General features: G+C 40.5%; 1 long non-coding RNA gene across 3 annotated transcripts in view; it reads left to right on the plus strand.

The window, feature by feature from the left end:
* Window positions 1-24,321, plus strand: part of LOC143694877 (uncharacterized) — a 94,712-nt gene extending 70,391 nt beyond the window's left edge. For all 3 annotated transcript variants that reach the window (XR_013183613.1, XR_013183612.1, XR_013183614.1), the window contains one exon: window positions 20,145-24,321. This is a non-coding gene — a long non-coding RNA (uncharacterized LOC143694877). The remainder of the gene's footprint in view (window positions 1-20,144) is intronic.
* Window positions 24,322-24,656: the final 335 nt, after the last annotated feature.

Raw genomic sequence — 24,656 nt, forward strand, 5'->3', positions numbered from 1 at the left:
AATGCCGCTTATTATTTCCATTTTTCTGTGTTTAAATTCAGTGTTAATTGATTTGGGTTGAGATTTACTCCAAGTGCAGTCAGAGAACCCCATGCAGAAAAGGTACAGGATGGACCAACCCAGTCATCACAGCCATATTCTCAACACATTCCTGTTGGGCCATTTCACAAGATGTGACCCAGATGGGGACTGGCTTGGACAAGGGGTGATGATGCTCAGAGCTGGTTCCAGCTCTGGTGTCATTTCCCAGCCCCAGTGAGCCACAGAGGAGCTCTGCAGCAGGTCTGCTCCAAGTTCAGTTTATGGAATATGGATTTCACCCCCCATCTCCTTCTTTACACCATTTAAAGAGAAGTGTTGTCTCACTGTGTGTTTGTCTTTTCTTCCTACCACACCATTAATGCTATCCTGGATTAACTGTTCAGGAACTTGTTCACTGTTTTGACAGCACAAGTGCCACCTCTAATGAATACAGACATCTCTGTACATTGATATAATGCATCACCTTCACGTACTGGATTTCATCAGTGTTTCCTTAAATAATTAGAAGTTACCTAAACAAATCCAATTAGTTGATTTTTTTCTGCTAAGGCTAATTAATTTATTGCCACCAAGAAAAAGAAGCTTAAGTCTTTTTGAGACCTCAGATCATAGACACTTCAGCTCTCCACAGAGTTGTCATAAACAGTAAATATTTCTTGCTCAGGAGAGGTTTTTCACAGGACAAGTACCTCGAAATCCCATGCAAATTGCTAGGCCTAATACACCTGATCCAAAGTGAGCAAGTGAATGAGAGAAATAGTGAGAAGACATGTCAGAACCAAACTTGAGTGTATGAAGGTCAGAATATGGAATTAGAGCATGAAAGAGCTAAGTTTCTTCCCTTGCCTTTTCCTCAAGGGTCTGGTTAATAGTACTTCTAAAATTACTTGAATAAAATCCATTTTTACTCAAACTTTTCATTTTAATGGAACTTTATGTTTGCAGTTCCTTATTTAGCACTACTGAAAAAACCATCAAGCATATGTACCTGCAGTAGACACTGTACCTACCAGTAGAAATCTTGTGAGCCCTCAGCCTTTTTGGCAGGTAGCAGTCAAGGAGCAGATAAAAGAGGACACAATGAAGGCAACTAATCAAAGAGATCAACTGAAAACTCAAATCAACAGTGCAATAAAATATCTCACCAGTGCATACTTCACTTCCTTAGAACAAACAGCAAAAGAAAACTAAAATACCAAAGTGCTCTATGATCTTAGTCCTCCAGTTTACAGCTGAAGTCACATTCACAACACATTCTCCCAGTACATGGAAAGTTCAAATCAATGCTATGGCTGAAGAGCACATTGCAGACTGATAGATTTACAGGTTCACCAGAATGTACTGGGGAGCAGCTCTGGCTCTGCACTGCCAGGAGAATGTGGGGATCAGAGCAGGAAGCTGAAGACTTGGCCATTGCCCAGCCTGTAGAAGATGTTTGCATCCCAGTTGTACCTCCAAAGCCAGAGAACTTGCAGCTCAAAAGGGCAAGTTTAATGCAGAGGCATCTTGTAGGTGCTTTTCTCTTTTAACCTGGTGTAAAAACAGCCTGGAACACCAGCTTTTAGATAGTTAAAGGTGAGGAAGAGAAATCCCACCTTCAGAACCTTCTAAAGATCTTATTTTCAGCAACACTGCTACAGGTTCATGGGTTTCATCCATTTACTTATTAGCATTTTATTCTCCCCCAGACATACTGACTACAATAAAACTGCATCCTAAACCTCACTTAATTGAGATCAAGCATATAATGAACAGCATAGCATAAGAAATGCTGTTTCTTAATATTGAGAACCACTTTTTATGGCCTTTGACCAGCAGGAGCAGTTTTCCTTGCATTGGATGGACACACACTTCGAAGGACCTGAGGGTTTTGGTGTTACTGGGGATTTTTGGTGTCAGGGTATTTTGTTGGTTTCTTCTTAAAAATCTATACACAGCTTGAAACTCTATTTTGTTTCGTGCACTCCAGTGCTCGAAGAAAAATACAAAGGAAATTTAATGGAAAAAAGTTCTTACAGGCTTTAAGGCTTATTTTTCAGATACATCTGTTCTAGTGCATTGCTCCAGAAACAGAGTAGGGAAAGAATAAGAAATAGAAAAGTCATTTGCAGAATTCTAATTCACCTATGAGGATGATCCTATTAATCAGCTTTCATATTGTTCCCAGTGACCTTTTCCTTCCTGTCATACTATTATTACCCTCCTGCTGGTTTTAAATCTTCCTTCCTGCATCACTGAATAAGAAGAAAGTTAGTTTAGAGCAGTCCATGACCCCAAGTACATGAGAGACAAGTGCTGACTAATGATTCATTTTCTCTGAATCATGTTAACATTACTCTCCAGATCCCATCACTTCAAACACAACTGATAAAAAATACTAGAGTGTAAATTCAGGACTTTTGCAATAGCAGTTTTTCTTAAACCAAAGCAGCACATGCTTCCCCTTCCATTCGTGCCATAAAGGTGTTTCCTGGCAGACCTGTCAAGAAGACTACAGATTATTACTATGAATATGAGCTTGAATAAGTTCTGAAAACTGAAACAAAAATATCTTGCTAAGAGGGAAGAGATAATTTTTTATTTCCTCTAGCTTTACAATATGTTTAACTGCAGAGGGAATTTTTTTTTTCCAGTATCAGGTGCTGAAATATCCCTCAACAGGACCAGCAATTAGTTTTTCTTGGTATACTTTTAAAAGACTAAGCTGGAGAGTCTACACGAGATTTCTTTTATGTCCTGCTGGACTACACTTATAACTTTACATTATAAGTTTTCAGCACATGAACCAATTTTTCTTTGCAGAGGTGAGCAAAATATTTCTTCTAAAAGTGATAAACTCTTACATTTGACTCACAACAGAGGTATTACAAATTCAAGTGCTTAAGGTTGTGACTGGAATTGAATTGACTATTTCCAGTGCCTCAAGTCCCTAGGAGGTAAAATAACTCAGAAAATCCAGTAAAAAAAGGAGTTTACCCTTAATAATTCTAACTTCTATCACTTTAATGAATTGGTTGATTTTGTCTAGGTCTTCTTCCTTGCCTAGTTTTGTAACCAGATGTAGAGCAGTTTAATTTGGAAATGCAAGAACTAAAAATAAAATGGAAAAGAAGAATGAAGAATCTTGGTTTAGAGACCACATAGACTTCTATTCCATGGGGTCCATTGTCATGAAGAAAAATTCAGTAGACTAGAAGGTATTATTGTTTCCAAGATTATATCATGTGTTTTAAATGGGCATCACTGACAGAATAATAGACTGGCAATTGTGAGGAAAAGTGCCAGCATGGGATCTTCAGATTCCAAATAAACTTGAAAAAAACTCAGAGTTTCAACAATGCAATGAGATTAAGTTGCCATTACCATTATTTCCTCGTGGTCACATTTCTAATAACAGATCTAGGAGCCCAAGCCTGAAAAACAATTTTTCCCTGAGCAAATGCACTTCACACAGCCTCAGCTAATTAGATTGAGCAGGATAAACTGCATATCAATAACTTGTGGGTTTCTGAGCTCTCTGAACCATGTGTAGAGTGCTGTAGCTGGATGGATATTTGGGAGGTGTGACTTGACTAAACCTGCTGTAAAAGCATTGGATTCTAAGCAAACTCAACAGGAATTCTTGCCTCCCAAATCTGGATGTGAGGTGCATCTGTTCCTCACATCAGCCTTTTCTTTATCACTTGCCAGCCTCTCTGACACAAGCTCGAGTGCTGATCCCATGCCAGGGCACTGAGTGGCTGCAGCACAAAGGCTGTGCCAGAACTCCCACACCAGACTAGCACTGTCTGTGCTCAGGCTTTTGCTTATTTCCAAATTACATTATCCAAGTGAGCACACACTCCCTGTCCTACAGAAATTCATGATTCCAAGGGGTGTCTCTAAAAAGAAGTATAAGAAGGTTAGATAGGTGATCAATTACAGCTTCCACAGTTATGCTGCATGAATGCAAATAGCTAAAATATTAATAAAACCCCTAACATTTTATATCAGAGGTGTGAGCCTGTGGGCCTGCAATGCAGCTATAATAATGTGTCAGGGTGTGTATGTGAAGGGCTGGAACTGACAGTAGCAATCAATGCCTCCATGTCAGTTGTCACCCCTTACCTTTCAGACCCTAGTCCAAAATTCAATCAAGTCTGCTGCACAGGGCACTTACAGTCCCTAAACTGTGCAGGGAAGAAGTGAGAAAATGACAAAATAATCCCCTGCACTAATTAGGATACAACTGTTCCTTTCAAAAGCTGATGCACTTGATTCTAGACTAGAAAGGAAACAATTGTCTTTTACCAGGATCCCCAGACTGAAGATTTGCTCTCGGGTGCTAACATTAGTCCTTACACATAACTTATGAGAAAATTGTGGTCCTACTTAAACACAATCTTTAGAAGAAGTTGTGCCTCCTTTATTCAGAACCTTCTCTCTACCACTGCCTTCTCCCATTCAAATCAGGGCAAGGACAGAGAAACCCATATTTGCTACCACACAACAGAGTGCTCAGGCCAACAGGTTTTAAGTGAAGATGCACATGCAGAGAGGCACATGCACTGAAGAGCCCATACAATGAAAATGGATCACAATGCTGAAAGTTGTGAGTCCTAAGCCAGTCTGGGGCAGTTCTGGGCAAGCAAAACAGCAACTTAAGAATATTAGGAATGTTAAAATCTCCCTTACCATCTCTATTATTCAGAGATCTTGATGATTATCAGACATCTTCCTCATAATCCCATTAATGTCATCAGGCAGCAAACACATGTGAATCCCAAACTGATACACACTGCAGATCATTTTCAAACTTTAGGGCTGCTGTTGTTAAACACCCACATCTCTGTTTAGTCACTGAAGTAAAAGATATGTTAAGTACCAGTTCATTTGGAGATCCCATTACATTTGGTGTGAACTGACACTGCTGCTTACCTCTGAAAATCAGATTACTTGGTTAGACTCAGACCTTGCAAATTAGCTGTGCAGATTTCAAAACACCACTCATCATGCTTCTCATCAGGTTCAGTCTTATTCCCACTGAGTTTCATGATAAACAGCTCAGAATCAATTAACTCTATGATCCTGAACAACTGATGATATACCAGATCTTTCTAATCCTGTTATTTGATAGAGAAACCTCTTACACAAACAAAGAGCACTATCACATACAACAGAGCATGGCTGTGTGTCTCTTTTGCTCCTTTGTATTTAGCTTGTTAAACCTCAAAAGGCTTCATCCAGTTCAGAAACATGTACAAGCCAATTATACAGACTCATCCAGGAACACAAGAGAAAAATTACACCTTACATCTGAACCATTGTCCAAAAAGCTACCACTTTGCATTTCATGCAAAAATAAATGTGTCCATAGATACGTGGTTTTATATTTCAATGATTATATACATATAAATATATATGCTCATATGTGAATAAAAGCATAAATATATGAAGCATAAGGTAATACCTCCAGAAATCTGACTACACCTTATGCTTATAAAAACACAGGGAAGCCCTTCTGATAGCAGCCATGGTACAATATTTTACATGTAACAACTTCACAAAACCAAAGTGATGCAGTACCAGGGGTAGCTTAATAGCAGTCAGATTCCAAATAAAATACAGCTATTTTACAATAATATCATGAAACACAAGCATGACTTTCAAATGAAAAAAAGCCACCTTGTCAAAAAGAGATATGTAAAAATATGTTCTAGACAAGGCCCTTTGATAAAGAAAAGCTCATATAGACCAGAAGTAACTGCTACTTTTTTAATTCTCTGCCTTTAGTTGTCTGCACTCTCCACTTGAGCTGTTGTAGCTGGTTTACACCATACGTCTCAGGCCCAGTTGAAGGCAGCCCCACTTCTGACCTTGGGAGGGTGAAATCCTTTTGAAACTCTTCTTTTTAATCAGCTATTGATCATCACCAGGAACTTGAGTTCACCTGTATATCTGGTACCACACAAACACTAGCACAGTATTTTCAGCTTCAGCTAAATAAATCAGAGTTCTCAGTCATGTCTGTTTTTTACAGGTACTTCATATGCCTTTCTTAAATCTTCCAGCTGTGAAAAGGTAGCAAATAAACACTTCTAGTGATAGAAGCATATTCTTTTCTGCAGCCTGTATGATGAAAAGAAATGTGTTTGCAAGCATATGCTTCTGTATCTGTTGGTATGCAATTGGGTCCCTGGTAAAGGAGGAAGCATTTGGCAACACCCAAACATTTTCCATGCACTTCCAGAAACCAAAACAACTCAGTTTGAGTGTGTGTGTGCCCAGGGATGGCAGGTACAATCCCACAGATGTGGGCTCAAGCGCAATGACAAATCCTGGCTCAAGCCACAGTGCTGGGTAAGCTGAGCACTGCAATCTACACTCATTATCACCCAGGTGCAGCCCACACCCAGCTGATGCTGCCACGTTCTGAGAGGCACACACTGAGGTATTCCTAAGTCTCAATATGAACTTCCTGGTGTCCATTAATCCACCCATTCCCTCTCTACACAACATCCCCTTTTTCTTTGCCTTGGGCAGGGGTGTTCCCTCAGCTTGGGCCAGCAGTTTATAACACAGGGAGCTCTTTGGTGCGCTTTGTCACATCCACACCTCCAGGGCATGATCCCCTCACTGCTCACAACTGAAAAGCTCCTGCTGACTAAAGCAGATCTGGATCCTAACCTCCACCTTCAAGGAAGAACCTGTGTGACCACCATAAGATTGAGACTTTCTAACCAAACTCTTCACACCTGCTTTTGATTGAAATGGTAACACATTTTTCAAAGAATAGACTTTTTGATACAGTCCTCCATCATTTCCTCTTTATTATAAAGAGTGTGCGTGCATACCTTGTATCATGAATGGGAAAACCTTCCTTTGGTGAAGGCTATCAGACACATAAAAGAGTGAAATTAGATGACTAAACCTAAATTACCAAGATGCAAACCAGTAAATATAAATGTGACTAAAGCCAGTCCTAGCACACTAGAGGCAGCTATTGTGCCTCCTGTTCAGCCCATCCTGTTTCCAGGAAGAATTGCAACCTTTCCCAGCCATGCAGGAAATAACACCTGAATTCTAGTCCAGGGGCACAGCTGCAGCATGACATTCTAGCCATCAGATTTTGTTCCTTTCAGTCAGCCCTACAGTCCTCTCAGAGCTTTTTGTTTGCATTTAATCTCTTCCTTTTATTGCTACTTTCATAATAAGAAAAAGTTGGGATTGCTGACACATCCATAGCAGTTTCTTTGGGCTTAGCATATCAATGTAAACAACTTTTTGTTGTTATTTACAGAACAAATTCTGCTCCAAGTGTCACAAAATCACTCTAAGTTTTGCTTGTCAGCATGCCCCAGTCAGGTTTCTGAGGATCACCAACATGTACCTCAAAGCAGACTTCAAATTTACTACACACATATCAACAGTAGTTCCTGAATATTTGAATCATTAAAGAGCATATTAAAGCCTGGGGGTTTTGTCTATTGATTTGGGGGCAGGGGTATTTATTGCCTTGTGAGGGGTTTTGTTTGTTTGTTTGGGGTTTTTTAAGACAGTGCATCGCTTATTTTAATTGCAAAGGGCATATGGCAGATCTTCCACTGAAAATTTTGATAGAAACCAATGTAAGTAAAAGACTATTCCAAGATGACTAGTGTGGTTATTTTGGCAAACAGTATACTGCAAAAAAAAAGTTTTTAAATGCAAACCCAATTTAGCAAATTTTTCCAACTGTAAAAAAGGGAATACAAAATAAACCATTTAGGCTTTTTGTTTCAAATGACCTTTCTAACAAAAAAAAAAAATTAAAGGGCAAAGCAATAGGAAGATGGAATGAAACATTTAGTTTCATGACAAATTAAATGTTTCAAGTCAACCCAGAAATATTTCCAGGCCAGAAACCAAACAGAAATATCCTGTAATCCCATAAAACTTATGAATAATACCAAAATAGGTATTGGTTATAAAGATTAATAAATTTCTAAAATGTGACACCATACTATCCTGCATCCATTATCTTGATTTACAAACTGCAAACCTGCATTTGTGCTCTATCCAGATTGCAATTTGGCTCGAGTCTAAGGCAACTTTCCATTGAAGTATTTGAAAACCTTATTATAGCATAACACAAAAAGCAAAGAGCCAAACCTGAGTTTCAGAAAATTATTTTTAAAGCAAAATAAGACTAATGGTTATGATGGCTTAAACAACTGACTGCTTGTTATTGCTCTACTCTGGACTACTGGTGAGAAGTGTTACTACTACCAGCTAGTCAGAAGGCAAAATACTGCTAGTATTAGGAGTACTTTATATCCCAGAAGCTATCACTGCACTTGGAAAAGCTGTGACCATGGAAGGGTATGAAAGAGAATCAAATCCACTCAAAACCTTTGTGCTGCTGTTCAATACAAAGAGATGAAAAATTCTGGGAATCTTTGAGGGAAAGCACCAAGGTGTCAGTAGTGGCTGCAAGACCCCAGAGCAAGAGAGGGACTGATTGGAGGCACAGGATAGAGCATGGACAGCTGGGAGGTGTAAGCACAGGAGGAGACATCTCCACCTGTGCCCCTGAGAAGGGAGATTTATTTCACAATATTGAAGAAGCAAGCTCCTGTGATAAGAAAGAAAAGACACATATAAAGGGTTCTAGTTTAGCAATACCTAGCTAAATTACAAAGTCATAGAAACTTTAGGTTGGAAAACACATTAAGATCAAGTCCAACTGTCAACCTAGCACTGCCAAGTCCACCACTAAAGCCTATCCCCAAGCACCACATCCATGGACAGCCTGTTCTGATGCCTGATCACATTTCAGTGAGGAAATTTTTACTAATATCCAATCTAAACCTCCCCTGGTGCAACTTAGGGCCATTTCCTCTTGTCCTGTCATTTGTTACCTGGGAGAAGAGCCCAACTCCCACCTAGCTACAGCCTCCTCTCAGGGAGCTGTAGGGAGCAATAAGGTCTCCCCTGAGCCTCCTTTTCTCCAGACTAAATACCCCCAGTTCCCTCAGCTGCTCCTCAGCACACTTGTGCTCCAGACCCTTCCCCAATTCCTTTCCCAGCACCTCAATTTCTTTCTTGTGCTGTGGAGCCCTGAACTGGACACAGGATTTGAGGAGTGGCCTCACTGGTGCCCAGTACAGGAGGACAGTCACTGCCCTGACCCCACTGGCCACACCACTGCTGCTACAGGCCAGGATGCCATTGGCCTCCTTGACTAACCTTAGCTGACAGGCCAATATAGAGCTGGCAAACAGACAAATGGTTCTGGAAAATTCAGCCTCCATCCGTGTGCAAGCTCCAATGGCGTAACAGAATTACTATAAGGATGGCATAAGACAAAAAGGAGCTTAATGCAAAATTTATTTTTTATTATGTATTTTATTTTTATTATTTTTATGTATTATTATTTATTTAAATTTTTATTATTTTATTTATTATTATTTATTTTCTAACAGCTTAATGCTGTTAGAAAATAAATAAACTATCTAGGGAAGAGCAGTTTGGACTTCACTGCATTGAATTGTGATACACATGAAGTAGATGAAGTAGCACGAAGTTGATATTAGAAGAACTCCAGACCCATGAAACACTGATCACTTTTAAAAGTATGGAAAAGAAAAATCTTTAACTATAACAACTGTAATGAAATACCGTAAGTATATTCCAAGTGTAGCATACATGGCAGGAGGAAATGTAGACTTGAAAGACAGAAATCTGTGAATAAAATTTCACATCAGAACCACTACAGAATTATTCAGGGAAAGTGAAATCCTGCCTGGGTGTTCTCAAGTCCACCACCCACTTCCCAAGGATTGAGTGAATCCTTCCCTCTGACTCAGCTCAGAGCATGAGATTGCTGCCAGTCCAGTTTGTCTCTGTAGTAGAATAAGGTAAGCAAGGGTTTCATCTGCCATGTTCCTTCCAGAAAATCTTCAGATCCCTGTCATGTTTATGCAAACCTACCCAGAGCTGCTGTGACACTTAGTTCCACATTAGGAGGGAGTAGAGGCTCCTCATTTCATGTCTTTCCTAGCTACATCCAAAGCAGTTGTGTTGGACCCACCTTGCTGAAAACAACAGCCATTTTGTCAGAAAGCAAACGTCATTCTCCAAAATAAATTCAGTCCTGTAAAATGCAGTAGTGCACACTCTGCCATTGGATGTTTGCTGAAGACATTTGTCAGAAACTCTATGCCTAACACAGCAATCTGATTTCACCCCTGAGAAGCTCATTAGAGATAAAAAAGAAAATTCAAATGGTTTGGTCTTTTCCCCGAGACAAGTCCATAATAGCTCTGCCTTCCTGGGAATGAGGAGACCAAGAAAAACAAATACCAAAGGTAGCCTGGAAACTGAGGAGCCTCAGGGGAGGTGCTGAGGTGGAGTGTTATCTGACAAGGCAGCAGGAGAGCTCAGGGGCTGGAAGTACACACCAGAAAAGATGGGAAGCAATTGAACTGGATTCTGGGCATCCACTGAGAGTGTGAAGTAATGGGAACCTCAGAAGGTTATCAGCTAGGAATGGCAAACAGCAGCAAAACAGAGCTATGGCAACAGAGCCCAAGGGCTGAGCTGGGGGCTCACCAGGAATGTCACACTGGAGGACATACACAGTCCAACAGCTTTGTCCAAAATGAGTTATTGCATACAGGGGGTAGAATGACTCTGTGGGTTCTGCCAGTGAAATCCAGGCTCACAGTTTCACTCTCATCTCTTAGGACATGTCTACCTTGTACATTTGGCCTGAAGCCTGAGCTCAGGGGCCTGGCCAGTCTCCTCTGGTTGCTGCTCAAGTCCAAATTAGAGCCAGCATGCCTCCCTGCTGAGAGAAGGCACCTGAGAGCCCAGAGGCAGAAAAGGGAAACTTCTCAACCCCTCCTCAGCTGGGTTTGCAGCCCAGCAGTATGACTGCTCCTCCTCTGCTCCAGAGCAGTCAGTATGAGGTAGCCCAAAGCCCTGTGGCCCATGGCAGGACAGAGGGAGTGCTTCCCTTCCTTCCACTGCCTAAGAGCTCAGAGGCACTGAGGAGCTGGGCTGTGCCACCTCTCAGCTGCTGCTCTCTGCTATTAAAGCAGATTCTTGTGTTGACATTGCATCAAAGCATCTGAGCACACCTCAAGTCCAGGAAAGCTGGATCTTTGCTTCTCAGAAGAGAAACCCCAGTGTCACTGACCAGGCTGAGGTCAATGACACTGTTTATTTAACAGGGGGGATGGTTGGTAAATGGCGACATAAACATTGATTCAGGCCCAAGTCAAACACAAAATGCAAACCTGGCCTGAGTGGGGCCCAGCTTACCAGTTACTTCATTCTGCCAAGAAAGCAGAGCAGAAATTCAAGAGGGATGAACGGACAGTGGAAAACCACAGGTAAACAAAAGGAGATGTCTGCAACACACCATTACTGCCTCAATGGAGGCAGCACTGAGGCAGCCTACAAAAACCCCTCAAATCATGAAACACTGCTTGGGTGCAGAGATGCCATGTCAGGATATAGCAGAGCTGGATTTGCACTGCCTGGTTCCACAAACTATTTAATAGGGATGGTACCCAGTAGAAAAACTGCAGATCTCACAGCCTTCCAAAACAAACCTCTCCAGCTTCTTTCTTCATTTGTCTTGTGCCTTTTGATGTGCTACCAAACAAGTTAGCAGGCAAGAATGTTCCAAATAAATAAAAAAAACAAACAATAGCTAAATGTTGGGAGAACACTGATACAAAGTAAATATCACATTAGTGATTATAACCATAAAAAAACCTGAAAAAAAAAACACAACAACATCAAAACCAGAACTTCAAGGAACACACTATTAAAAAAGGGGGGTGACAAGTAACATGCTCATTTGATTCTGGCCAAAATGCAATTTATTTCAGTCTTCAAAGGTTGTGATCAACTGTGTGTTGGGTACTGATGAAGAGTAACTCATTGAATAACAGTAAAATAAAAAGCCAATTTCAGAAAACCCTTATTTTTGTACAGGATTAATTAATAGGAAAAAGGCAAAAGTCATCAAGTTTTTTTTAGAAATTGTTCACTCATCCCTAGCAATAATAATTAATTACAAAATTAGCAGGCATAGGACAATAGACTGATTAGTTTATAGTGTGTCTACCCTAAAATGCAATTAATTAAGAAAAGACAAGTAGCTAAGTTACACAATGAAATTAGATCTTGTCTTTTAATTGTAACTAATTGTATCATCACCTGTCTGTCCAACCAGTATCTAAGCCAATCACTGGCCTGCAAAAGAAGAGACAGCACATTAGCTAAAAAGGATATAGAAAATAGTGATCCTTATCAAAAGAAACATACACTAAATCTAGAAAGAGTGCATGTTGGACTCTGCAGTGCATGTTAGAAGTCTTTTCCAACATAAACAATTATATAATTCCATGGCTTCTTCAATTCCCCCAGTGACTGTTACATACATTATGGATCAATAGCATTTTAAAATAAGAACAAAAATCCTATAGCTGAGGCCAGCAATTGTGTTAAGAATCCCTACCCCCAGAGCAGACTGCAAGGAAGGATGACAGTTGAAAGACCTGTATCTGGTTGAAATTTGGTCAGCTGTTATTAGCAATGTGCCATTTATCTTGCCTCACACCTGTTGAGCTCATTGACATGAAACAAGTTATACCACGATGCTTTCTCTTGCCAGGCTGACTCTACTTTAAGATTGATCATCTACTCAGTGAAAACTTTCTCTGCAGGTGAGGGACAAAGGGAAAATGCAAACAGTACCATGACATTAGAACTACTAAAATCAGGATCCTGCAAACTCTGGCAGAAGATTTTTCAGAGTTTTGGGTAGTTATAAAGTACTCCTTCCATGTACACAGCAGTGCCAAATAATGTGTGAACTCAGCATGTAGCCTTCTACATTGGTAGAAAATGTACAGGACAGAATTATGGGATCTTCTTTATATATACTCCTCTCATTTATTACACAAAGTTTTGAGAGAATAACATTTTTCTGATAACTCATCCCTTTAAAACTGAAATTAACCACAAAGTACAATATGCAAGCCATATTTCCTTAGGAAATCAGATGACAAAGAACTGTCTTGATCCACTTGCTTCTGATATTCTTACTCCATTCATGTGTCAGGCTTCTCAGTTCACTCCTGACAACATAGGCATGGGAATGTTCACCTCAAAACCAGGGGTTTGGGGTTCTGATCACATCACTAACAAACTTCAGAGTTTCATGAATACCAATGCAAACACAGCACTGTGAAACAAAGCAAATATTTGAAATGATTGCACTAAAAACTCCTCGACCAAAATACTCAATAAATTTCTGGATTGGTGCCATTCCTACATTGCAAATTCACAACTATTTTAGATTTGTGCCTTTTTTTTTCTTCAAGGCTATCAACTCAATAGTTTTGCTTCAGGATTTGCTCATTTTGACTTTTTTTTAAAATGTATTTGCCTTTATACAAATGTTGGATATCTCAGTTTTGCTTACACATTCAGTGCTCAGATGATTTGCTCCAATGGTGCCGGTAATCTGTGAAACTGAAATACGTGACAGAAAAGCTCATGCAAAAGCCATTCAGAAATAAATCTGAGAACTAGAACCAAGGCAAGGGATGATGACATGTTTGTATCCATGCCACATAAACAAAGAAAGCTTTGGGGGTCTTTAGTTCATCAGCACTCACATGTTCAAATATGGGAACCAGTTTCTAATCTAACCTCATGCAACTGCCCCAGAAGCCTCTAAAGATCAAAGGGGATCCAAAGTTAGAAAGAAGGAAGATAAAGATACTGGAAGTTTTACAGCAGCACTAGAACATCTGGTGCAATGAGCTACTACATCTCAAATTATCATAAAAAAAAAATACTGCCTTCTTTTCTGTGTTTACAGAAGGAGGAGGATGGGGAATAAAATCAAACTCACTCAAAGAAATGTTCATTAATAAAAACAAAATATAATGCAAAAATATAAAAAATTCAGAGAGCTGGCTTTCTGGAGAGCCATGGCCTTCTGAAATAATACCTGCATATTTGGGGTTTGGGGACTGTGATTTTCACCTTAAACACCATTAAAAAGAGAAATTGGTCACATAGGCACTGATCAATGGACATGACATCGATGAAATAGTGCAGCTCATTTTTCTGTTCAACATTAAGAGTCTCGTGATAAGCATGTAGGAGACAGGGTGCACTCTATAAATATTATGTGATGATGATGATTCTCTTTTGATAAATGTATGAACTGTGAGATTTGTGTATTTCCATAGCAACTTTAAGTCTTTGTTTGTCTAGTAAAGAAAAATACCATCAGTAATATCTCTGGCAGTCAGCTTTCTTTACTTGCATGTAGAAAGAAAAAGGGATGGAGAGAGAGTAATAAATATGAAGGCTGGCATACTTGAGATTGTTTCAGTACTGTAAATTGCTTTCTAACTATTTAAGTACAACAGTTACATGCTCTCTGTTGTACTCAACTTAAAAGTTCCATCCATTTGCTGATGTAAAAATTAAACATGTGTAACTTTTCCTCCATCTTGATTTGCTAATACACATTCAAATACAGTTTCAAGACTCAAAACCCTACGCGCTTAAGAAAAAAGAATTAAGATATCATTAGCTGCATCCCAGGTCCCTGAAAACCCCTCCTGTCATGGTCCATTAACTGCAGCACTGAAGATACAGATTACTGGCTTCACTGTACACTGTGCTACAGGTAAATAAACATTATCTACAAGGAAGGTGCAAGATTTTTGAGATTCAGAATAAGTGAAATATGAATGATCAGGAATAGGAGAGCATTCAGTCTCTGCTTTAGCAAGGTCTAATTTTCACTTGGAGTGAATTTCTAATAAATAAGTATATAATGGTACAATGGGTCTGGAGTGACTGGGACCAGGGACATTCATGTCCCAGGTATTAAAGTGGATTATGCCCCACAGTACAAACTTCCCCCTTGCCATGTACAGATCCTGCTGCTTTGGCTGGCTGTAAAGGAATGCCTTGCCATAAGCAAAGCAATGTCTTTAGCAGCTGAAATGTTCTAGAATTTATCATTCCTGCTGTGGTAACATTCTGCATGTGTACATTTCTATTGGTGATTTTTTTTCTGCAGAAAGGATCTTAGCAAATATAAATAATTTCCTGTGCTGTGTGATGAGCATGTTCATATTATTCCATCAAGAGTTCTGTCTCCTGCTTGCTAAAGGATCCATACACCTGTTATATATTTTTTGTAATGATATTTTCTACAGTTTGCCATATGAGCAGTTGTCAGCTTAGAGTAAGATCTGTTTCCTGCCAGATTTTCTGTTCTGCTCCACCTCTCACTTGTTTATGAACCTGATTTGTTATGGGTAGACTCCTCAAGGATATGCACTACGTCTCTTGTTAATTTATTTTTCAGCAAGTGTAAAAATTTTTTTTGAATACTTTAAAAAGTCAAATAGGTCCAAGTTGTTCAATGGTTTACACTAGCATCATTGTGCCAGGCTTAACAGAATAGTGATTATTTAAACCAGCTGTTTATTTAGCCCATAAAAGAACTGAACAGCAGGTAAAAGTATTAATTACTCATTGTGAAAAATTAAAACAAAGTTCAGGAGCTCAGATTCTGCCCTTTAAAACCAATAAAAACAAAAGCCTACTTTAGGTACATTTTATTAATAATGACTGAGCTGACTGAGGTACTACTTGCACCATTGTAGATGATCACAAAACCATATTATCCCTGAAAAGGAAACCAGCACAATATCACAGTCTGTCTGTGGCTCAAGAGAGGGAAGGAGCACACTACAGTAAGCAGCCTCTGGTTTGGCGGAATCCCCACATTTCAGTTCATGGTTTAAATGGTATTTTTTGTATTCTGCAAATAATTTTCTGTATTTTTTGTGCAAAAATGCCCAAATTGATTTTGGAGCAACAAATCTCCTGCTTCCTATATAAGTACACAAAATATCTGGAGGAGAGTAAGAGACATTCTTTCTCTCTGACCTAAGGAGTATGAAGCAGGAGAGTTCTGAAAAGAGAGGAGGAAAGAAACTGCTGATCCTCAGCCTCTCTGTACCAAAATAGGTTTGAGCCTGCTGGACAGAGCAGCTGAGCCAACACACTTTGAACCCTCCTGGGATCCAATTTCAGAGTTTGCAACACAGGGCAAGGGCTCCATCCAGGACAGATTTACACGGAAAACTGAACAGGTGATCTCCTTATTGCCACTTTCCTCTCTTGCCCCTGGAGCTTGCAGCAGCTGTGCAGTTTGTTTCCCCTCACATGAGTCACTGAGGATGCATCTTTCCCATTGCTATTCCAAGGGTAGCTGTTTGCAGAGCAGGATTTGCAGATCCACTGTGGTTTGTGCAGAGCCTTCAGTTTGCTGAATTTTCAGCAGGCAGGTGAGCTGGGCTCTTGCACATCATCAGATGTTTCACTTCTGTCAAAGTACAAGCACCAGACAAATTTCTGGTACCTGGCAGCAGCAGAGCTTGATTGTGGTGGCATAGAACAGTGAGTGTCAGAGATGCTTCTGAACATCAGAGAGAGAAGAGAGTTATACACCTCCCTGATGCACTGGAACTAGCATGGAGTTTGGAGAATTGCATTTTGTGGTTTAACAACTTAAACTGATGTTCAAAGGGATGCCTCACCTTTAAGCTAGTGGAAGCTTAGGCCCTGACTTTGTGAAATAGTCCCAAACAAACCAGAAGTAGCCACTATACTACACTTGTTCCACCTGAGCCAATTTGCATCTTATCTCAAGAAGATTTCACACCCATACATTTGTCCTGGCAGGCAGGCATCTTTACCACCAGGCTATAACTGTTTGTTGTGTCTCTTCCACCTCCTTTTCCTGAAGCTGCTGTGTAAGCATTTCCACCCACCACTCAGACTAAATTAGACACATCATGCTCTGTGACAGAAGGCAAAGTACCTTGCTGTGATCCCAAAAGCTCTGCTCCAATTCCTGCTAAAGGTTTGCTCACCTGAAAAGCTAATCCCAATTGATACCTGGTTATTACAGGTGACCACATACCATTGCTCTGGGTGGTGTTAACCAGGATGGGCCATGTGTTCTAGGGTGGTTCTTTGAACTCTGGAAAACCCCACTTGCAGCTGCTCCTCACCCCTTCATGGGGTTACAGACTTTTTTAATCCTTTTGCAGAGTTTTGTCCTTAGGGAGCTACATTTTGTCTGAAACATCTGTATTGCCGTGTTTATTGCACAGTCAATTGAAAATACTGCCTGTTGTTCCAGAGAATAACTTGGATTCAGACAGTAGGCTCCATAGGTCTATGATACCCAGGGGGATGAGCTGAGATAAGCAAAGAAACCATTTTATCTGAAATTGGTGAAGTGAATGCTGTTCACATGTTTCTGTGTCACTCATAAAGAGTTACATATCTGCATTTGTTAATTATTCATGAAATGACATGGACTGTTGCAGGGGAATCTCTTCATACCATCACACTGCTGATACAGACACATCACTGTAACAGCTATGAAGTCAGGGCTCTAACTGAAAATTTCCATCAGCTCAATTAAGTGCTGTTCATGGTCTCTGCAGATGATCAGCAGTTTCTGCTGGACACACAGGACAGTTCATGCGCTTATAGATCTGTTAGAGCCAAACACAAACACCAGCAGTCAGTTGAATCCAGCAGATTGCAGATGTTCTTGGAAAAAAAAAGCCTTTAAGATGCTATGCAGTGATGGCTACTTACTACAGAAATGAACCAATGTGTGCATGGTGCTCATATATGAGGCTGCAGGAACATGTCCTCATATTCCTTACTCAGAGAAGTCTGACAATCATGTCTCAGCCTGAAAACCTCTTAGAAACACTGATGAAAATTACTTTCCATCATCAAAAAAGTATTCACACCTCAGCAAGAAGCCAAATAAGGACACTGTTTTGGGAGTGTCCCAGACACTGAACTATTGTTTTTAATCCTCTTACTTAAATACGCACAAGCACAGAAATCTCCTAAGGTGCTTAGCACTGTATTTGACAGAAACAATCCATGCCTGTGCAAAGGTAAGGGAAAGGGAGCTGGAGCAGACATGCCTGCAGCCCTGAGCAGGGAAAGTTCATGGCCTGGGTCAGCAGACTGCAGGCACAGAGCAGATCAGCACAGGGTCACAGGCATCCTGCCTGCTCCTGACAGGAGGGTTGCCCATGGAGGCTCTCACACAGCCCAGATTTCAGATCCCCAGGGTACTGGGTCTCATGTGCAGTGCTAGGCTGGCCCTTCCCACCAAACCCACTCAAGAGCCACAATGTGGAAGGAGATCATCCTATGAAGTAGATTCCAGACTAACAGGAAGCTTTCCTTTGTTTTGTTTCTCAAAAGGGTTGTCTGAACCCAGCAGAATTTCTGTTTGCAGTCCCTGCTACATAAAGCAGCTGGATTCACCCAGAGCAACTTAAACAGCAGCCTAGGCAAGGACAAAAACACTGTTCTGTACCTCTGGTTCCTTCTCTCCCATTCTTTTTGTTTTCTTGTCTCTTTTGTTCTCCTTTTTTCTTTCACCCTCATTCCTTACCCATTATTTTTTTCTTCCTTTTTGCAATTTCACTTCCACTGCCATCTGTAACTCCTCTTCCCTAACAGTGCAACTCAAGAATAGTTCATGCACACTACAGATCTGTGTGTTGTTGGTGCCACATGAATTGGAGGCTCTTAGCTGATAGAATCTGCTTGTACTTGCACTGAAAGAGTATTCAGGATTGCTGAGTTATAATAGGAGGAAAAAGTGAGACCAAACCTGTCTGTAAGACTTCAGATAATAAATATGGTTTGTTTGTTGGCTTTGGATTTTGGTTTGGGGTTCTGTTTTGCAGGGAGGGGTTGGGTTTAATATTACTGAAAGCAAGTGAATACACATCCATGAGAACTTAGAGTTAGGAAGATACAACTTAGGCAAAATAGGACATGCAAGACTAAGACTAAATGTCTATAAAAAATTCACTACACAATATTGTGAAACCTTGGGGGTGGAGGGCAGGACTGGCTGGTTTTAATATCAGATTTTTTTTGTTTCTAGGCCAAATTCTCATTATGAACATCAGAAACAACAGAAGTGCATACAACTAGGCACCATGAACATTTGTACAACTTTGAAAAATGTCAGAAATGGGGAGAAAAGTTGTGTGTGATGAGACCTAGAAAATCTGTTTGTTCCTGGTAGCTACTCCTTAGCAGCCATCAGCTCTGCTGTTAAAACAAACATCAAAGGTCTGAAATTCCACAATGACTTTTGATGTCTGCACAAGTTCAGTAGTTAAAGTTGAAGACTTGTCACATGAGGAGTTTATGCCAATTATAAAGCATAAAAAAGAAATCACACACATGCAGGCATATGTTCATTATTAAAACAACAAGTCCACCAACTCTCCTTCTCCACTGAATGTTTGGCCTATTTTATGAGAAAATAAAAATGAGAAATAGCTCCACTTTTCAAGGTAAAATACTTGAAAGAAACAAATAAATGTCAGTAGTAGCTTTCCCTGCATGCCTTCCTTTTTCTACTGAACTGTGCTGGTACATTCTTCAGCTTAACCCTCACATGCCCTTGTTATTTTTCTGTAATGGATTCCTTTTCCCTGTTCCAATACAGGAGTCTGGATTGCTACTTTTTACACCATTGGCCAATAGACAAGTTGGTTCTCAATGTCACCCAATAGGATAAAATAATTTTCCCTATTCATTTAAAAAAAGAAATTCGATTACAGGTTGTCTAAATTTTGTTTATCATGCTTGCTTTAGCTGCCCCTTAACACTGCCAAAACTTCACAAGGCTGTATTTATCCCCTAAAAATGAGTAAACAGACCCCAAATAGGTGCAAACTGGCATAGCTTTTTAAAAATCCTGTTCCAAATGTTTTCACAAGCACAAGCTAATAATATCTAAAAGCTTCTGGGTATATCAAGTGAGAGTGGGAATATAATCTACAAAGTAAAACCACAAACCAAATCGAGCCAAATTGCTCATTTCCCTGTCAGGTAATGGGGCAGGGAAGGGAAGACTGCTTACCTGAAATGATTTTTAATGGAGTCATTTTTAACTTCAAGTGAAATTCTCCAAAAGACTGTAACAATTTGATATCCAAACCTCATTGTCTTTCCAACAGGTGAATTCCACGGTGAAACAGCTTATGGAAGATAGTGATGTATGAATATCTCTCAGAAAGGGTGTGACATCTACCCAAGACAAGCAGATTCCTGTTGGAAGCACAACTGTGTTTCCTTCCCTTAGCCTGATTCACTGCTGCAAACCCACCTTCCCAGATCCTGCACTGGACAACAACCTTGCCACAATGACTGCCAGAGCAAATGAGAAGGATAATGCTTGGAAACCCTCCAATTATAGCTGACATATTCAGGGCTTCCTGATTTCCTCCACTGGTTTTGGAGCCTGACAGCCACCATAGCACCAACCTGAGCAACCCTTGGTACTTCAGGGAGCTTCCCCAGCTGCTTCTAACAGGTTGGGAGCTTCCCAGAGTGCCCCAAAGAAGCATGGCAGAGCCAGGAGTCAGAAGTTATGACACCTCTTTCATTTAGGAAAACTTAAACCATGTTTTCCCATTTTCCTTTGAGTGGAAAATTTTGAAATGTCGCTTTTTGTTCCAATTCAGTACAAAAACATACTGGAATTCATGTCTCCTCAAGCACAGTTCTCCATCATAAAACTTCTGAGTCTCAGCTACTTCTTCTGTCTTCAGTGCCTTTGAAAATTACCCCCTGAGCTCTCTCTGATGAAATCATAAAAGCAAATGCATGCTTCTACTTTATATTCAGTCAAATACCAGATGTTTAAATATTCTCATCATATTCAACACACAAATATCTGTTCAAAAGTTTTGTTTCACAATATTGTGGGAATTACTCTCCTTCATACAAATGCTAATATTAGAATGCTAGAGAGACAATTCATGCATAAATAATAGCATTTATGGCTATTCATTGTTACTGGGTGTTTGTGTAGGTGTTGGTGAGGAAGGGAAGAGCGACTGGCATGGTCTGGCTAGACATGTGCAGAGCGTTTGACATTGTTCCACACAACACCCTTGTCTCTAAACTGGAAACACAGATTTAGTGGATGGATCACTGGTAGTGGGTATGCAATTGGCTGGGCAGTCACACCCACAGTGTGACCCCACCTTGAGTATTGCACTCAGCCCTGGGGTCCCCAGCATAAGAGGGATGTGGATCTGCTGAAGCAAGTCGAGAGGAGGCCATGAAAATCCTCAGAGGGCTGCAGCTCCTCTCCTATGAAGACAGGGTGAGAGAGTTGGGGTTGCTCAGGCTGGAGAAGATATGGCTCGGGGGACATCTTACAGCACCTTAAAGTACGTAAAGGGGAGCTACAAAAATGTTGGAGTGGGACTCTTCACAAGGAGAGAATAGGGGATAATGGCCTTAAACTGAAAAATGGTAGGTTTAGATTAGATTCTTTACTGTGAGGGTGGTGACACCTTGGCACAGGCTGTCCACAGAAACTGTGGATGCCCCAACTCTGGAAGTATTCAGGGCCAGGCTGGATGGGGCACCGTGTAACCTGGTCTAGTGGGAGCTGTCTCTGCCCATAGCAGAGGGGTTGGAATGAGATGATCTTTAAGGTCTTTTCCAACCCAAGCCAGTCTATCATTATTCTTCTTGTAAAACAATTCTATCAAGCAAACAGTCTAGGATTTCTGTGACCAACATACAGTACACACAATGAACAGGGAATGAAACCAATGTAAGCAACAATCTGGGAACTTATTTCCCAAAATTGATTTGTAAACAGTTAAACAACAAAGTTACAAAAATAGTTGGCTGTACTCTTAGCGAGTACATACAAAATAGTGAAAGCTATCTTCTAAACACACTACTGCCATTTCTTCATCCACCTTGGTAAAAAGAGCATGCAGCACAAAGCAATTAGCTCTGCCATCTCTTCCCACTACCAGGGCATGCCCTGCTGCCTCAGCTGAGGAGGGGCTTTTCCTCAGCTGCCTCTGGTCTACTGCTGCTGCCTGGCCTGTGGGAGCTGCAGGACTGCTGAGGAACATGCCATTTGTGCTGGAAAGCGTCCTAAAGCTTTCGAAATCCTAGCTGCCACAAGCTGCTCTTGAAAACAGGAATCCATAACATCTTGGTGCAAAACTGTGTCACTGCAAAGTAACACAAAAGGGTTTTGTGCCATGGTAATCTGATCCCATCTACAGCATTCACTTTAAGACAAATAGGAAGTGATGAATGAGACTCAAATTCTTTTTGGTATGCAGCAGCAGCCAAGATTTCGTTAAGACCAGAGACATGGTTAAGGAATGCAGTGGCCACACTTTCTTTTCCTGTGAGCTGTTCTGAGTGGTCCTCTCTACAGTATTTCTTTAGCAATGAACTTAGAGCTGCTATTTTTTTCTGGGAAATTGGGTCACACAGACTAAGGGGAGGACAGAAGTCAGGTAAGATGCAGTATCACCCAAGGCATGTGAACATCACCCAAAAGTTGACATCCTGAGAGGGATATGACCATGACATCTCTGGGCACTCTGCTTCACTTCACCAATATCCATTTCTAGAATAGTTATGCATTCTTGGCCTCACATCTTTTGGGACTTCTGAAAAACATGGAGATTCTGTTGGCTTTTATAAACAGGTTAAGGGCTCTGAACAGTTCACAGGCTGTGCCCTGTCAAATACAAAAGCCATTAGCTATAATTTCTGTTTGCCATTAGCTATAATTTCTGTTTGCCATTCTTTAACATTCACACAGACCATATTCAAGGGAGGAAACTGCAGGGATCCCCTTGCACTGGGAAATTGTAAGAGTCTATCTGCTGGAGGCAAAGAGCAGGCAATGGAGACAATGAGCTCATGAGCTCCTCTGCTTCAAATAACACCTGAAAAGTCTTTATGGATAAAGAAGGGGAAGCAGAAATAGGATGTTTCTGTTGATCTTTGGAAGCCTTCCAACTTTAGCTTTTCAGCTGATTCAGATGCACTGCAGGCTACCAGCTCCAGAGTTTAGCAAGGACAGAGACAGTAGCAAGCTGAGAGGCTCTTTGGCCCCCTCTGTGCTCACCTGTCTGGCACAAGGAGAAACAGAGCACAGCCACAGCCCCACTGAGTCAGCACAGGCTCCTTTCGCCAGGGATCCTGGCAAGCATCAGTGCAGCCAGTGAGCTGAGGTCAGAGTGTCACAAGTTCAACTGCAGCTGAGCCTCCAATATCCCATAGGAAACACAAGCAAATTTCCTAGCATTCTACAGAGGAATACACATGGCTGTCTGCACCACAGAAGCCTCAGAGGATTACTTATCACAAATCAACGAGTCCATCCCAGAGCCACAGTCAGAAGAGCTTTGGGCTCAGCTGCAGCTCATTTTTGGCAACACATAAGCACTCATCCCTGTTTGAAAGACACCCTCAAACACAGTGTCAGTGTCACATCAAAGGTTTTGCTTGAAGGGGGAGGATAGCAAAACTTTCATGAAGACTTTCCCAAGAGTGGAATGTAGTGCAGGAAGTATTTTTGCTCCTTAGTATTTTACACACAGAAGAGCAGCTCAAGTCCCTTGGGAATGTACAGTTTAAGCCTTGGATTGTCACTGTGTTATCAAGCCAGGCATACAGTTGCAGCAGCAAAAATGGCACACAATCTGAAACTGCAAACTCAAAATTCAGGTGACAACCAGACCTGGTGGAACACCGTATGCTACTTTTAATTATATTATTCAGCAGATTTAATAACTCCACTGTAATATTTATTGCCAAAAGAATTGTCTGTTGACATGTTGTGCAAGTATTTTTGAACCATGTAATAATATTAGCCAAGATCAAAACAATTATTATAAATCTAATTATTCTAAAACCTGGAACATTAAAGGTCACTAAGCCTGGCTGTTGGCAACTACATTGATTTACTTTCTGTTTCTGACAACTGCCTTTCGAATACACTAAAGGTGCTTTTGTTTTCAGAAGTGTCCTGTAATGAGAAGTGAAATGTTCATTCTCCATTAAGGAGAACTTCTCAAAGACCATTAACAGTCCTTCATTGTTGAACACTAAAACCTCTTCTCCTAAAGGATGCTATGGTGCTACTTATTCACTTATACAGCAATTTTATCAATTTTTTGTGGTATTCTACTACTCACATTAGTGTTTTCTAAGATGCTTCCAAAGCAGAAGTTCCCTGTGGTCTTGGAACATTTTTATTAGCTACTCAGGAAGCCAATAAATTGGAGCACTTGGTGTAGAAAATGAGATCCTATGCCCTATTTGATATGTGTTTATGTTCTATTGGAATTAAGAGATGTGCTACAGATAGAAATTCTGTTCATTAGCTTGCATTTATTATCAGACTGCAGCTGCAGCCTTTGGGCTGGCTGACATACTTAAAGTGTTTTCTAATATAATAAGTACTTTGGAGGAAAACAGTGTTAGCATTATGAAGCCAAATTCTAAGACAGTTACAAAAAAAGCTACTCTTATTTACTCAGTTAACTTGCTCTAAGTTGAGCTGACATTAAAAGCAGGATTTGGGCTGCATACTTAAATATATGTTAATACACAGAAAGAGAGTGCAGTGCCAAGTTGTCTGAAACTGCACAGACTCCCACTAGTGAATCCACACCACACAACACAATCTGTCA

This window comes from Agelaius phoeniceus, chromosome 10 (assembly GCF_051311805.1).
Source record: "Agelaius phoeniceus isolate bAgePho1 chromosome 10, bAgePho1.hap1, whole genome shotgun sequence".
NCBI classification, from domain to species: domain Eukaryota; kingdom Metazoa; phylum Chordata; class Aves; order Passeriformes; family Icteridae; genus Agelaius; species Agelaius phoeniceus.